The sequence below is a fragment of the Pteronotus mesoamericanus genome, unplaced genomic scaffold (assembly GCF_021234165.1).
Source record: "Pteronotus mesoamericanus isolate MK-2021 breed Mesoamerican mustached bat unplaced genomic scaffold, CSHL_Meso_final contig_56, whole genome shotgun sequence".
Taxonomy (NCBI): Eukaryota; Metazoa; Chordata; class Mammalia; order Chiroptera; family Mormoopidae; genus Pteronotus; species Pteronotus mesoamericanus.
Window position 1 is genome coordinate 16,606,621 of NW_026555201.1, and position 15,518 is coordinate 16,622,138.

Genomic DNA, 15,518 nt, shown 5'->3' on the forward strand with positions numbered 1-15,518 from the left:
ATACTACTTTCCATGAAAAGAAAGGATGACTCAATGACTCAGACAGCAGAACCAAGAACCCATAGGGCAGAGCCAAGAGCTATGGAGATTATTCCCAAGTCAAAGAATCTAATTAAGGAACTTCCAATATCCACCCAATTGTATTTCAAAACTGCTGTGGACCAGAGATTCCTTTTATTTTCATTTTTTAAAGATTATATTTATTTATTTATTTTTAGAGAGAGGAGAAGGGAGGGAGAAAGATAGGGAGAGAAACATCGATGTGAGAGAAACGTCGATTGGTTGCCTCTTGTACGCCCCCAACTGGGGACCTGACCTGCAACCCAGGTACATGCCCTGACCAGGAATAGAACCCCTGACTTTTCAGTTGGCAGAACAACACTGAGCCACACTAGTCAAGACTTTACCTCCATTTCCCCTTTTTTTGAACTGGAAGGTCTATAGCCGTTATCCTGCATCTGTCTCACCATTGAATTTTGGGTATGTTAGAGGCAGATAACTTGTTTCTTTATTTTCACAGGTCTATAAATGAAGAGTAATTGTACCCAGGAATAATTTCTTTTTCTGAATTCAGTCAAAATTGGTAGCCTTCCAAGTCACTGAAAGTGCTGTATGTGATGGTTCACTGTGCCTTTCTTAGTGGCAGGATGCTTTTCCTCTCATTCTCCCCTCCAATCTCCACCAGTGCTTTCCATTGCCTGAACCTAAACAGAAGCCAATTGTCAAAGCATAATGAGAAATACAGTTTAACCTAGTCATGTTCTGAGATTCAGAGTACAGCAAGGAAAGGGCCTGGAATAATGGATCTCACAGCAAATCAGCTAATGACTACCACAGAGTCTGAACTTAAAGTGCTTTTGACACCTAGAAATTTGGTACAACTCATCCTTAATTTGATTTATTTCTCCTAAGAAAGATTGATCCCTTCTTTCCATTTCTATCCATTTCTTTTTGGTGTCTTTTTACCTCTTTCATCAACCAACATTTGCTTTTCTTTTATTAACTTTGTCTAATTGAGAGGACCTTTGTCTACCATCAAGACAAATAACTAGACCATTTTTCCTTTTCATTACTGAATCCCCTCATAACAACAATCGAGCTGTGCACTTTTTAATGTCATACCCTCCCTTTCACATAAACTATGTTTTTCATTTTTCTTGTGCTTCATCTCTTCACTATACTTTAGCCATGCATGAATTATTTGCAGAACTATAAACTATTTGAACTGATGTACAAACGCTCAGTCATCAAATTGAAGCAATCCCCAAGGTTTAATCCAACTTAAACATGGGAAACTCTTGCAAACAGGAGACTAAATCTGGGCCTCCTTATTATACCTCATTCCTAATCACCTCTATACATTATCCAGTCTCTTCTTGGACCTCCACCCGCCACCAAGATCATAAAACTACAAGTCCTCTCTATTTTCTATAGCTGTCCCATATTTCACCAGTGTCTCTTCCTCTAAGGCAAAATCAGCACCCTAGTTTCTTGCAGTGTGTACTTTTTACTCCCATTCTGGTGAATGATATAGATTGTGAGTTTAGCCCATCTGATATCTAACTATAGAGAAGATACTTGCAGCTCTATTAACTGGAAAGGATATGATTAGAAGAACAATACTAGATGCTCAGCACTCAACTACATACCTTGCAACTAGTGCGGGAGATTCTATTGCCATTAAGCCCAGGCCCCAGTCTATCTTCTAGAGGCAACCTGGACGTGGGAACATCAGAACTCTGATCCAATAAAGTTATGGTTTAAATCAGATATCAGTAAACCAGGGGATGCAGGTAAACCTAATTTCATCTGACTCTCAGACTCTGCTGCTTCAGCAAAATATATATTTGAACAATTTCTGGACCAATGAAACAACCATTTTAATTCTTGAGCTTGTTGCAAGAAATCACCCTGAAGGCAGGGCAGACTTTTATTTCATGCATACATTCATTGATTAACTTATTTAATGAATAAAATAAATAAGCTCATTGAATTTAAAATGAATTTTCTGCAAATGTACTATTTCATTTGCTAGAAAGATGACATTTGCTTTTTGCCTTAAAAGACATGATTTGGGCAAGTGAAATATGAGTTTAGGTTTTTCAAAGTATAAGAAATAGAATAGATCTGTCGTGTTCAAAACAATAAGAGGAACTTCTTGGGGAAAGGCAAAGAGGATGCAGGTGGTAGATAAGGTCAAAAAGGCAGTATGGAGTCATCTCGAGGAAGGTGTTGCAGGTCTGGATTTCATTTGGTAAGCAGTGGGGAGCTACCAGAAATGTTTGCGCAGAGGCAAAGGTAATTGGGTGAAACAGACTATGTAATCAAAACATTATTTACTTAATATTTATTTGGCAACTATAGACAAAAAGAGTTTAGTGGAGAAAAAAGATTTGAGGCAAGAAAACTAGGTTGGAAGCCCTAACTAGGGCAGTGGCCCTAGAAATGGAGATGGGTGGGGATAGATTTTGAGAACTAAGAAGAAGTAAGGTCATTCGATGGTGCTGAGGGAGAAGTAGTTGTCAAAAATGATTCCAGTTTCAAGTGTGAGTTACTGGAAGAATGGTGATACTCTTCAGAAAAATCAGGAAGTCAAAAAAGGAAAGACTTGTGTGAGGCAAGACAATGAGTTCAATTCTCTACTTGGCATATAAGTGGCTATAATCAAGGAGGAACTAATTTTATAGCACTTACAAAACCAGAAACTAACAGATATTAGAAGATTGTGGTTAAAAGTTCTTTACATTTTACTGAAGAAAAAAATACAAACTGGCTCTGTACAATAAAATGTAAAGAAGAAAGTGAAAAATGCAGTCCGTATTTTAAATATCTATAGAGTTTCTTTCTGGACAAATCCAGCAGGGATCTGTAGCTTTTCTGTGGTCCATGTATCACAAACACAGCTCTTATAAATTGATACATATTTTCTGAATGATTTGTCTGTGTTATTTATTATGCTGTTTTATGTCAATTAATCCCCACAACAGCCCTTAAATATTATTATCTAGATTTTCATAAGAAAAATCAAGGTGCAAATAGATTAAGCAACTTTCCCCAAGGTCAAAAAAGAAGTGATGGAATGGCATTTGAAATCAGGTTCTGTGAGGTTGGTTTCAAAGTCTTTGTTTCTTCTACTCTATATGGCTAAAGTATTTATCTGCCTTCCTCCTTTTTTCTTCTCAGAGAATGAAAAGGAAAGAATGCCTTTTTATTTTTAAAAATATTTTATGTATTTATTTTAGAGAGAGGAGAACAAAGGGAGAAAGAGGAGAGAGACACCCATCGGTTGTCTCTGGCACACCCCTAACTGGGGACTTGGCCCTGGATCCAGGCATGTGTCCTGACTGGGAATTGAACCCATGACCTTTTGGTTCTCAGGCCAGTGCTCAGTCCACTGAACCAAACTAGCCAGTGCAGGATGCCTTTTATTGTGAACTATTGATCTTTACTATATGATTGCATTCAGAGATTGACCTAATGCCTACTTAGATGCTTAGATCTCTCTTAAGAAAAGTTTATTCTTAGAGCTCTCCTTTTTTTCCTCCAGATTTATTGAGATATAATTGGCATACATCACTGTATAAATTTAAGGTGTATAGCATAAAATGACTTAGCTTACATAGATTAAATAGAAAATCCCAAAGAATGAATTGTTATCATTCTCATTGTATTGGTATATGAGAATCTTTACTAGTGGAGGCTGAGAATGACTGGATAATTCTGCAGCTCCCTCAAACCTGAATGTTCTGGGTCTTCATTTCCCCTACAGGAATTGGTCATGTGTTTCTATGAATATTCAGCTGTGATGATAAAAGAACATCATTGTGATAAGAAAGATCTTCCTGCTTGAAGTCCAGACTAGCATGGGTCCCACATAAGGAAAGACTCATGACACTTTTTCTGTAATACCGCTGAATTCCCCTCCTGCAGCATCTGAGGATACTACTGTTCATCCCTTTATCCCCTTGGTTGAAGGGGTGACATTTTGTATTGCAAAAACATGCCGTTGTTTAATTTGACAGAATTTTCCAGAAGAGTCTCATGGAAAGTCTCAGACATGGGGTGGAATTTCTATAACCGACAGCATTCATCTAAGTGAAAAAAAATTTTTAAAGGTTTTCAGACATGAAGAAAAGGAAATGCATGGTGTGATTATGTCACACAGAGGAGACCAGTCTGCCAATAGCATGAAGGGAACAGGAAGGAAATAAGGTTAACTTGATCCTCAAAGCTCAGATAATAGGGGATGTTGAGCAAGAAGTTGACAAATTTGTCTATAACCTAGTTATGAAATATTTGGTTATTAAGGAGGGAAGAAACTATTTACAAGTAAAGCTATATAACTTTGCCTAAGATATGTTCTTGTGCCTTTATTTCAGGCTCGTTCATTCTGGGAAAAGGAAAGGGGAGCAAATCACTGACTTGCTCATTGAGGAACTCAGGAGAACCATAGATCTCATGTTCTCTAAAGAAGGGTAGGAAAAATAATACCCTAGGCAGTGTAGGTGAACTGTTCTTCCCTCAATTAGTGTTGGGCAAGAACCCTGGAAACTAGGAAAATGTCCTTACTACATGAAATTTAGACTCTTACAAAATCAAAACCCTGTATATTATGAGATGATTGAATAAGCCATCCTAATTTCCTTTATGTAATTACTGATAAAAAAAAAACACAATGGTATTCTAGGTAAGCCAAACTCTCTGCAAAACAAATTTAAAAGGACCTGTATTGGATTTCATAACTATTAATATCTGTATATCATACCTAGTATCTATATTCTACTTGTTCATTCAATAAATACTTATGAATTCCCTACTCTATCACAGGCACTGGGGATATAATATTTATAAGACAGGTACTATTCTTGACTTTATGCATCTCTAGACTCCTGGGAAAAACAAGCATTAAATAAATAGCTGCATTCATTTTCGCCTGTATACTTTGCAAAAAATGAACAAAGATTTTTTGAGGTGTTATGCTAGGTGTAGGAGTTACAAATACAGCCACCCTCCAGAAGTGAAAGTTGAATCTACCTGGCTGTGAATGTATTACGTTAGTATAAAACGTTTCCAGCTGTCACCCTTAATATCTAATAATGCATCTGCTTTGCCTCCTAACACAATTCAACTCAAATCCCCTTTCTGTTTTAATCCCCATCTCAATCCACTTGCACCAATGATAGAACACTATCACTTCCTCCCGCTGACGGCTAATCGAAGGAGCCTGTGAGCTCTTCCACTACACAGAATTTCTCTGCCATATTGAACCTCAGCTGATGTGAGACAGGCCCATTCATTCCTGTTTCAGAAAGCAGAGGGCTGCAATTCTTTGATGTGAGGGTTTATGGAACCCATAAAATCTGAAAATCCTGTTTTAGAATATGGCACAGTAGAGAGCTTTATGTCTAGGACTTATCCTTCAGTGTTAACAAGAGATTTGGATTTTAAAAAATGAATTACCTCACATTTATCCTCTAGGCCTCTTCATGGCAGTGTAACTAAAGGCAGAGGTAAGCATATTGCACTGCCCTCCAAAAACATCAAAGGGACTATTTCTGAGTCATCAGACAAATACAACAAGAACTTACATCTCTGCAGTCCACCCCTTTAAAAACAGACTAGGGAAGTCTCAAAGCACATGTGTCTCCAATGAAGTATATATAAACCTTTTAGATTCCTGGGTCCTAATTTTGGAGCAGTATAGTCATTCCTTAAACTTATTAGCTGACAATCATTATTACAAGAAACTCAAATGCCAGGACTGGTAATGGTTCTACTAAAACTTTAACAATTTGAGATATATTACTGTTATGTAGTGATTTTAATACTGAATAAGCCTCTTAAAATTCAGTTGGTTGCCTCCAATTAAAAGAAAGAAAAACTCAATTAGCTTTTCCTAAAAGATTCCATGGTCTCCCAAATTTCAAAATGCGTGTCTAAGTAAAATAATTTTTTACACAATTATTTCATGGAATGTCTTTTTAAAAAATTGGTAGAATTGTGAGAAAAGAGGTATATGCATGGTGTGCTGGTAAACTGATTATCTGAACAAAAAACTGGTTTGAAATTTTTGTTGATTTTTTTTTTTTTTTTTTTTTTTTTAGTACAGATACTTCTACCATGGCCAGTTTCATGCTATCAACCTGAAATCACTGAACTTACATTTGGGAAGAGATGTGTTCTCATGAGCCAGTGTAAGCCAAATACAGCACAGACTGGCTGATACCTGGGGTGGGGCGAAGGGTGGGCTTTTCTGTTAAAGAGCCCAAAGACTACATCCTCTCTGATGTAGTTGCCAGAAAATTCAGTTTTTGAAATTATATTTTATTTTATAACTTTATAAAACTAAAGATTCCTTTTATAAACCTTTTCAATGCGGCACACTTTGATGTGGCAATCAATTTTCCCTAATGAGAAGTATAGATAAAGACGTAAATGTTTCCCAGTGAGACAAAGATACTATATTAAAAAGATCTGCGTTATTCGTCTTGGCAGTAAGTTGCTATTCCATGAGATGAGGTAAATTTATAGCGCTCTCCGTGACTGTCCACCAGATGGCAGACATTTCACAGCAGCCCTCCAAATAAGGCACATCATTTCTGAACAATAATTTTTGAAGATGCGAAAGGAAATAAAATCACAACCGGTTAAACAGCAACAAAGGCAGAAGCACAGTTATAACTTGAAGTGTACCCTTATTTTTCCTCTCTTCAACACACATCTCTCTTTGGGGTTCTGGAGGGCATTATCTGACTGCTCTTTCCTGATGTTTTCACCAGGAAACATCTGCGTGTGAACATGGCTAAAGCTGAACTTTTGATCTTTTCTTCCCTCCAGTTCCACTTCTCTTTCAGCGTTTACGTCCAGCTGCTCATCCCAGAAACCTGGAACTCATCTTTGATTATTTTATTTTCCTTACCTTCCACAGCTAATCCATTATTGAACCCTAGTGATTCCTGTCTATCACCTTTCCTTGGGATTACTGCACCATAGCCTCCTAACTCATCTCCGTTCTATTTTCTACACAACAGGAACAGCATTATTTTAAAAATATAGACCAGAACTGTTATTCTTTTGTTTAAATCCTTCACTGGCTTTCATTGACTTTTTTTATCTAAAGTAATTAACTTTTAACCTCTTGTTGCAAAGTCTCAGAATAAACTAATAAATGTGAATAGATAAAAGCAAAAGCAATAGACTTTACCAGTCCACTGGATACAGCTACTTGGTTCAGTAGCAGTGCAGATGCTTTCAACCGCAAATAAGTTAATACTTAGTGTCTTCAAGGTCATCATCTACAAGGTCATCGTCTACCTTCCACACACAGGATAAGAGAATTATCTGCTTGTTCACCTCAGAGAGGTTAAAGGCAGATCTTAGGATTTTATTTTGAAGGTATAAAAGTCTCCTGAAAGAAATTGTGAAGGGAACTTTGGGATGATGGTTAGATCTGAAGACAATAATATTAAGTGTTTCTTCCCTCCCCTCTCCCTTCCCGTCCCTGCTCCTTCCCTCCCAATATTTATTAGCTTGAAAACACACTTTTAATTTTTTAGTGAGAGTTCATGTGAGTCAGAATTGCACATTAGTACATCAACTTGTATTTTCCAAATAAATCAGTGGAAATGGGAACATTAATTTACTTGAGTGAGGCTGTCAATGCTGTGCTGAAAACCAAACCATCACAAATGAGCCTTAATAATAAGCCTTTGATGTTTTGATACAAACACATTATATATGTGATAGGGTGACTTTACCCATGTAAGGTAGAAATGTAATCACCTGGGATAGAGTCATTTTGCAAGAATTTGCCTGTGAGTTGGAGAGACATCCATAGAATACGTGCTGTGCCCAGTCCTCCAGCTTCCTGGGAACTAGCCTCTCCATATGCTGGGAACCCAGGGCTCACCTTCCCACTCCATATAAAGATATATTCCTTCTAAACTGTGATGCTCTTCCCCTCTCTTGGGGAAAGACACTCAACCCGGGGATCAGGCTGGACCAATGACACTCCTCCCTTGGAGATTTGAAATCAGGGACAGAAGATTTCAACAGCCTAGAACAGAGAGAGATACAATCTAAGAAGGGGTTTGTTAGTGGTAGATATTTTCTGCCCTTGATCTGGAGATCAGGCACAGCCAGTGCTCGAGGAGGAGGAGAATAGGGACTTGGAGAGGGGGCAGAGGCAAGGGATGAGGAGTCTCTCCTGATTCTCAGGGCCCTCCTGGCCCTGGCTGCTGCAGGTGACTCCCGAGCTCCTGATGCACCCCTGCCCTTGGCTTCTGGGAGACAATCTCATTCTTCGTAATGATTTCCCTTTTTCCCTGTTCATGCAGCTCCATTGGGTCTCTATCAGTTGCCACGAAGGGTTCTAACAAACATGCTTTTCTTTAGAAAAGGGCTTCCCAGGCCTGCCCTTTTCTCTCTAACTGCCCCTGAACATTTTCAGAAAAGCAGAGGAGGCTTCCTTTTTCCCATATAGAGATGCACACAATGTTCAGCAGTGTAAAGGTATTTTTTTATACATTTGAAGAAATACTGTATCCTGTATTATTTGTTTTCTATTATTATACAATAAAACTCTCTTTGAAAGATATGCGTACAAAGGAGTCTTTTAAAGACAGCCAGACTTGAGGAGAGATTGTTGCTGTGTACGACAGTCTGCGATTCTAATCAGTTATCTTAATAACTTGCTTCTCTAGTAACTGTATTAAAATTGACAGCTCTACTTTTTAAAAGGTAATTAAATGTTTGTGAGGTTTCTTTGTTGAGTCAGAAAAAGAGTTTTAGAATGTCCTCTACCCGCTTTGTGCAGAATGAATAGCACGTCTACCGCTCTTTCTTCAAACAAATAGGTAAGAGCTTTTGTCTCTAACAGGGACCAGTCAGGGTTGCAACTGCTTTCCATTTCAAACCTATTCTCATTGCTATCACTCAAGTTATTTGTATTAACTGATCCTCTAATGCTGGTAAAAGTATTTTAATTCCATGGATCTTTATTTCTATTACTTCTCACACGATATTAAGCGGTGGGGGTTTTCATTTCTGTAGTATAAACGTACTGCTTTTCAGAATCCTGGGGACCTAAGCATGAGTGCTGGTAAAAGAAAAAATAATTTGATTTCTGTGGTCTCTGAAGGAAGCAGAAAATTCTCTGCAAAATAATTTTGTGAGAAAAGCAAGCTCACTCTGGGGTGTGTTTTCAAGTAATATTTGTCTTATCTTGTGTGCTTGAATGGTATCTCTTGAATTTGAGAGATCTGCTTGGTTCTGTGGTTATTGGATACATAGTCCAGGCCTGGGCAATACAAAGTGAAGCAGGGGGCTAACCACTTGCTGGTGAATTGAGATCATGTATCTTTGATGGAACTGGGCCAGTACGTCCCTTAAACTAAAGCTGCCTAGAGTTTCTCAAGTGCTTACTTTTTTCTTTCTTTCTTTTTTTTTTTGGCCATCTTTTCCCAAAGAATGGGCTTTGCCTTCTCTTCTCTTCATTACTCTTGATACATACTGGGTCATCTATCTATCACAGTTCATCCAGACATTTAAGGCACAAAGCTATTTTATGTGGGCAAATCTTGGTGCACACATGACATACACAAAAGTATTCGGATTCACAGACTCTAATTTCTTCATTTTCTTCCAGTCCATGTAGAAAACCCTCTTTTCCTGATTTCATAGGAAGTGAGATTTCTTTCCTTCACTGCTTTTCTAGGGTAACTTGTGGGTTCAGTATAAACTTTATTTTATGACAGCTTGTAACCTGTGAATTTGTATCCCTTTACTCTTTCACTCACTGAAGCTCCTCTTACTTAGTTCCTCTTTTTACTGGGCCTGTGGGCTCTGGATAATTCTCTTCATATTTTTCCCTTTTAAAAACAATTTCCCAATTGTTAGATCTCAAGGACACAACCCTAGTAGATGAGGAAGCAAGAATTCAAAACCAGGTTGTCTCTTTCTAGGGCCTGGATTACTAGTCACTCCAGTATATTTCTAAAGAAGGAACATGGGGTAGGGATGAGGCATATAGGACTGTGGATGAGAGAGGTTCCAGCACAGTTGTTGCCAACACCAGTTCAAGGCTGCCTTTGAAACTGGGTGGGCAATGGAGTCAGGCTCACTTTTAAAAAATGAAACCATGGGCAGGGTGAATATAGTGTTTGTTTCACCACTGTCTTGTGGTAAATATTAAGCATGGTATACTATAAACCTTAATATCAATGCCCAATTTTTTTTCTTACTTTCTTCCTCTAGACCTTTGAGTTCTAGTAAAACTAGAATTCCTAGGTAACCCATTTTTCCAAAGTTCCCAAAGTAGAGCATGCAGATTGGTGCCCTCTCCTCAGTTTGGCACATGCACACACACGCGCGCCCATTTTCAATATGACACATGCTGTAATTAGTTCTGTAAAAACTACCAAAGCACTTTTCTCATATTCAGATCTTTCCCTCCCAGGTCTTCCTTGTCCTTGCTATTTTTTTTTTTTTTTTTAATAATACTCATGTACCTGTCCCAGTTACAATTTCTCTGTAATAAACTACCTCCAACTTAGTGGAGTAAAACAACAACAATCCTTCGATTATTCTTATGGTTTCTGTTTTATGAATCAGGTTCCAGGGACATTCAGGCCAGTGATGGATGTGACTGGAGCTGTGACCGTAGATCGGGGCAGGGACGAGGAGCACGGACGCAGCTGGGGCTGGATGGGCATCTCTCCCTCTTCATGGAGCCTCGGGGTTTCTCCACGTGGTCTTTCTGTATGAGTTAGTTTAGGTGTTCTCATAGCACTATGGCCTCAGGATATTTAGGTACCTTCTGTGGTCATTCGGAGCTGTAAGGGAGAGAGCTTTTTTTCCAGCCAAAACAGTAGCTGCACCACCTTTAATTAGACACTTCTAGCATTAGAAGTGTCTCATGGGTTTACAAGCCCATGAAGCTTGCTCAGATGTGCTATCCCACTGTTTTCTGCCTCTCAGTTGGTACTAGAGTAATGACGGAATAAGAGTTACCTTTAAACCTCCCCCAAAACAAAAACTTAAATGTCACATAGTCCCATCCCCTGATACAATGGCTAATTAACCTCTAAAAATAAATAAATAAATAAATAAATTAAAATACTTTTTTTTTTTCAACCAGAAGGGAGAGGGAGAGGGGTAATGTGGGAAAGAAGGGGAAGGGTAAAGTCAAGAAACATGCATAAAGGACCCATGGACAAAGACAAGCGGGGAGAGGATTGAATGTGGGAGATGGGGGGTAGGTAGGGCAGGGAAGAGTAATGGGAGGAAATGGGGGCGACTGTAATTGAACAACAGTAAAAAAATAAAATAAAATAAAAATGTTATTTACATGACTTTCTCTTCAAATTTCAATCAATTTTTTAAAATGTAAACCCTAACAGGTTTTCGACTTTATTTCATTTTTAGTAATCTTATATGTTTTTACCAAAACCACCCCAAAAATCCAATAATACAATAATAATTATTTTGGAAGGTTTGAGGGTTTAGGTGGAACAGGAGAGCTAAACGCACAAGGGAAAGACAAAGCAGAGGCCCACATGATGAATGAGTGCTGAAGGGAAGGGCGGCTTAGGGGACGGTCAGTCAGAAACCTCTGCTGGGTGGTACGTCTTTAAGCTTTCCATTAAATGAGTGGCTCAGTTAGAAAGGTGGAATGAAGAATGTTCTTCACGTAGAGATGGTACAATGGGATCTAGACTCAGAGGAAATAGGAAAATCATGAATGGCTGATGGTGAAAACATAGGACTGACTCACACCAAAGTCTATATTACTCTGAGTTGGAAGAAGAGAGGGATGCAATAGCGAATTGCTAATTTTCTGGAAGACTAAGAAACAGATTTGTAAGGAATAGGAAGCATATGGATGTGGGGTTTAGGAACTAGAAAGCACCAAATTCTAGGACAGATGATGGTTAAATGTTTCAGCTTTGCCATGGAATTGGCCTGGATTTAAATTCCAGGACTTCTTCCCACTAGCTATGAGATCTCAGGAATATGCTAACCTCTCTCAGATTCTGTATCCTCACCTGGAAAATTATGCCTACCTCACAAGCTGATCGTGAAGATTAAACAGCATGTTTGTAAACTATTATAAAGCAGTGGCTGGCATAAGTTAAGTACTTAGTGAGTGGTAGCCCTGGTAGCTCTTATTACTATTATTTCCATGGAAACCCTAAAGTGTTTGAAGATGAGCTTCCCCCCATCTCCACAGTAGCACATTGGAGAAATGTCTCCCAACTTGTGAACTTTTGTCCTAGTTATTATTAATTAGCATTCATATAATTTAATATTATCAAATGACCTAAAAATAATGTATATGGAACTTTAAAACCACTCCTGATAGAAGGCAGGTGCTACTGCAAAACAGAAATAAGGAAAGCATGATTAGAAGAGCATATTAATGACATGGGTAATTTGAGTTACTCAGCATGTGGATCTGAACGCTGAACTAAAACCATGGGCTGAGGAAGGCAGACAAAAAAACTGTGGGCTGATGATGGAGTGGACTATTTTCCTTCCATTACATCCCCTCACGTGTTCTGCATGATTTACCCCTTCAGAGGAAGGCCTGTAACTGCTTTGTTTCCACGTAAGAATTTACAATATTCAGCTGTTGTCCTGAAATCTTTGCAAGGTGTTACATGCTATTGCAAAGATTTATAAGTGCTATGGACTGAATGTTTGTGCCCCTCCAAAATTCATATGTTGAAGTCCTTACCCCCTAATGTGATAATGTGTGGAGAGGTGTTCTTTGGGAGATAATCAGATTTAAAGGTGGGGTTCTCATAATGGGATTACTGCCCTCATAAAAATAGACCAGAAAGCTTCCTGCCCCCAACCCCTATATAAAGATATGGCAAGAAAATAACCATCTGCCAATCAGAGGGTCCAAACCAGAGACTGAATCTGCTGGCACCTTGATCTTAGACTTTGCAGCTCCTAGAACTGTGAAAAATAAATGTCTGTTGTTTAAGTCACTCAGTCTATGGTACTTTAATGGCCCAAACTGAATAAGACAATAAGGAAATTGAATATTTGTATTTAGAAATGCATTTCTCATCGAAAACCCGAGTTAAATAATAATTTACTTCTGAGGGGAAGCCACTAACTGAATCCATAATGTCATTTAAATATCAAATGTTTTTAAATGTAAAAGCATTTTCAAACTGTTGCAATACTGTTTTTTAAACAAAACAGGAAAAATAAGGCATAAGCCTATGAAACAGGAGCCCTGGGTTCAGTCCTCCACTCTGCTGTGGGAATCTGACCACATTGTTTACCACTCCAGCCCTCAATTTCTTCATTTGTAAAAGGAAAGAGAAGGAAATAGTTTGGTAAAAATGTTTAAAAATTTTTTCTTTCCATTCCTATACTCTCTGAGAGGAACTGAAGAAGCTCATTAGAGAAGGAAACTCTATACTGAAACTAAGAAAGGCCCTAACCACTAACTACACACTGAAGAACATCAAGAAAGAACATCACCTGAAGTAAGCAAGCTGAGAAGCCAGGCTCTGACACAGGCTTCTCTTGCTCCTGGACATGTGCAAAGTGTGGAAATGAGACTGAGGCACCTCTCATTCTATTCACTTGAAGGAAATGGGGGCTTCAAAGGACGGGTGGGCTTTAGCAAAGAGAGTAAACCCTTTGTTTTGAGTCATTTTTCTGCTAAAGGTCTCCAGGAGGTAATAACACATCCATAAATTCTATTTAGGATGGATTAAAGGCTTTAAACTAATTAGAAGAGAAGCTGTAATGCTGATTTTGCAAAGTACTTTACATTAGACGGAGGAAATGTCAAAGGTCACTATCAAAGAATTGAGGAGGGGACACTGATGAAATTATTGGGCCAGCAATCCCCAAGTGTCCCTGTGCTCTGACATTGCCAAAAATAAGGGGACAGGAAAAGATAGCTCTCAATAAAGGAGAAATTCATTTTTTTTTTCTTCTCGGAAACTACTAGGAGGGCAGTTGTGAGAAAACATTGAAGGTCTACGCTCAGAGCAGCTGACAGCTGTGCCATCCTTTCTGTCTTACTTGGTGTCGCTAGTGTGACAGGAGGAGTCGGGGATTGGGACCACAAAAGCCTAGCAGTTAACCTGCCTCAGAGTTAACCCCCATCCAATGACTAGATGGGAGAGTTCTGCAGACCTGGGCATGGCTCAGCAAGATAATCGTTACTGGCACTGGCAGAGAGAAGCTGGAATTCCAGCCCCATTAATGTTACCCCTTTGGCAGGTGGTCTGAGCAACAGCATAGCTGTTTTCCTATTTCTGCCTACAGCTGTGGCTGTGTGGTGAATGAAAATGGACACATCCTTCTTTCTGCATGGAGACCTCTGCACACCCAGCTCAAATTGTTTTACCCCTGAGGAAGCCGTAGCTCTGGCTGAAACCAAGATGAAGACCCACTAGAGTTGTCCAATGAGAGCGTTGCCTGCTCTCAGTGGCCTACAGGAACATGGTTGGGGGCCACAGGTCCACCTGGAGGGTCACCTGGAGCTTCAAGTAGAAAACCAACACCTCTGACAAGAAGTTACATCTGATTAAGAGCTATCTGGAGAAAGTAGAGCCTAAACTGAGATCTTTCTACACCGCCATCCTGAGATTGTTGGATAACCAATGCAAATAATCCAGAAAGTTTTAACGGAAAATGGAGGTTACTCCTGGTACCTTTGTTACACAAGGTGATGATCAAAAACAACTATAGAAAGTTCCCAAGGAGCTTCCAAATTTGTTATAAACACAAAAGAGATGCAATCCACACACCCAGTCCACTTTGGGCTGGCTCTTAACTTTTCTGTACTTTACCATGAGGTCCTTAACAACCCAGAGCTTGCCTGCACACTGGCTAAAACGACTTTTGATGAAGCCATCACAGAACTTTATGCACTGAATGAAGACTCATACAAAGGCAGCACCCTTATCCTGCAGTAGCTTAGAGAAAACAATATTATGGACTTCAGACAATGCAGGAGATGAACGGGAGGTGCAGAAGGAACAGAAAACTAAGTGTATACAGAGTGTCATCCTTTTGTCCTTCAAGAACCCTTTTACACATCTCCCTTTTCATTCTACTTGTATTCTCTATAGCAAAGAAACATATCCATGTGTATGGAATCAACTGTTAGAAATTTCACTATGGATAGACTACATTTCTTAGAATAAGTGTTTTACCATAGATTAATCTCATAAACTATCTCTTCTTCAGATGCAAATAATATGTGTTAAGTGTTATATGAAATAAAGTGGACATTTTTAAACTAGAAGAAAAAGGGATGTAGGACAGAATTCCACTAGGAGGGGGTAAATAAGATTATAGAAAAGGTACTGATTCAATTCCCTCTGCTGGTCAACAGGTGGCATTAAAGTAGCTTGGATGCCATCTGGAACAAAGGGTGAAAATAAACATTCAGGATAAAGGCAGCCTTTTGGTGAATACATAGGGAAGCAGTGCAACTAGTTATTTATATTTGAATGTGTCTTATCTCTCTTCTACATTGT

The 15,518-nt window shown here is 38.9% G+C and overlaps 1 pseudogene; it reads left to right on the top strand.

Moving 5' to 3' along the window:
- Nucleotides 1–2,209: 2,209 nt before the first annotated feature.
- On the top strand, nucleotides 2,210–15,177 carry LOC129076004 (14-3-3 protein theta-like; annotated as a pseudogene).
- The last annotated feature ends 341 nt before the right edge of the window (nucleotides 15,178–15,518 follow it).